This window comes from Nanorana parkeri, unplaced genomic scaffold (genome assembly GCF_000935625.1).
Source record: "Nanorana parkeri isolate BGI_ZX_2015 unplaced genomic scaffold, ASM93562v1 scaffold1468, whole genome shotgun sequence".
In the NCBI taxonomy this organism is placed as follows: Eukaryota; Metazoa; Chordata; class Amphibia; order Anura; family Dicroglossidae; genus Nanorana; species Nanorana parkeri.
The window spans coordinates 321,929-323,827 of NW_017307736.1; the positions used below are offsets into that span (position 1 = coordinate 321,929).

The 1,899-nt window shown below is 43.1% G+C and overlaps 1 pseudogene; it reads left to right on the forward strand.

Annotated features, from left to right (window-relative positions):
• The first annotated feature begins 302 nt into the window (after positions 1-302).
• On the forward strand, positions 303-1,302 carry LOC108798415 (annotated as a pseudogene).
• Positions 1,303-1,899: the final 597 nt, after the last annotated feature.

Consider the following 1,899-nt stretch of genomic DNA (forward strand, 5'->3'; position numbering starts at 1 on the left):
GGATCGGAGCGGGGAGGGGGAAATCCAGCCCCTTCCCTGCCAGGGCGGAGAGCGGTGACAGGATCGAGAGGTGAGCGAACGCTGGTATGTGTTCGCTCACCTCCCGATCTACTGAGCCGACCTGTGACAGTCTCATTGTCACAGGTCGGCTAGAACTATGAGGTGAGTGGAAATTACTCCCCCTCCTAGTTCTCCTTTAAGCCTGAATCCCAATCTCAGATTTCCTGGTGGATTTTAAGCATTTGTTTAGCATTTACGTAAAAGCAAATACTGGTAACTGAGATGTGCGAGTTATTTGCATCATGTCAAACCTGAGCCTTAAGCCTGGCACCCTCCACCTTCCTCCTGCCACAAACCCACACTGGAGGAGACTGGCTGTAGCCAGGCAAATGTTGTCTCCTGAGTGGATTGTTATTGTAGTCCTCGCTGTTCTTGGAAGTTTGATAGCTTTTATTTTAAACATCGGAATTATCCTGGCAGACAGTAAGAGCTGGAGGCAGGGACAGAAATGGAACTATTCTGATCTCATCCATCTCATTATAGGACTGGTAAATATTTTTCTACAGTGCTCAGTGACTGGACAGGGTATACTGTACGTGTTTTTCCAGCGTGTCCTCCTTCTTAGGGAGGTTTTCTTACCCGCAATGCTTCTTACAACCGCTTTGATATACTATAGCTATTGGCTTTCTGCCTGGCTCTGCTTGTACTATTGTATGAGTATCACTAACCTCTCTCACCGAGTCTTTTTTTGGTTGAAGAAGACTTTCTTGGTTTATCTTCCTCATCTCTTGTTATTGTCAATGATTGCATCCTTCATCATAACTCTTCCATGCATCTGGACTGTTAAACTGAAGCTACTAAAGCAACCTCTTGGAAATGGTTCCAATGACTCTGCAGTTATCGGTGCATCATTTTCCTTCATTTTCAATTACATCCAGACAGCCAACTTTTTGGGCTGCTGCCTTCCATTTTTTTTTTATCTTGATCTCTGTAGTGGTGACTGTGTCCTCTCTTCTAAAGCACATCTGGAAGGTGAAGCAGAATGACTCTGGTTTTGGTGAATCGAAGTTCCGGGCTCACATCAATGCTATAAAAACAATGATCCTGCTGCTAACACTTTTTATAATCTTCTATATCGATGTGAACTTGTTCTTTACAATAAATCTCAACATTAAAAGCCCAGTGACTATTGGTGGCTGGATAATATTCATATCTTTCCCATCAGCCGAGTGCATTATCATTATCCAGGCCAGTGGAAAGCTCAGAAAAATTTTGTTTGGAAATATTTGTGGTGCAAACTAAAGGAAACCTGAAATAGATTGGACAGAAAGCAGAATGATCGATAAATAGACAGACAGACAGACAGACAGATAGATATGAAATAGAGAACTGTCTGATAAAATATTACAAACAACTACAATACAATACCATACAAAAAGATTAGAAGGCCCATGAGAGCTTACAATCTACAAGGTGGGGACTGTAACTGTAAGGGATGAGTTGATGGAAGGAGTTGAGGTACAGTTTATAAGAGGACTAGAAAAATGGTACATGCATGAATCTATAACCAGCCTTTATAGCAGGGTGCACATTGGGAAGGCTTACAACAATACAAAACACAAAAATTCCCCAGCCTCAGCGCCCTGCTATAAAGGCCGGTTATAGATTCATGCATGTACCATTTTTTCTAGTTTGACTATTTTGGGTTAGGGGGACGCACTGGAGTCCCAGCGTGCATTTTTGGTTGCTGGGCCTCCAGTGCGTCCCTGCACCTTATTAGGAGGAGTTGGCTACCTCCAGGTACACCTGCATGTAATTTATCAACTGCATTAATATGCTCACACTTGGAGACTCATATACATAGAGTTAGGACCACACTTTGCAGAGGTGCCTTGGCGT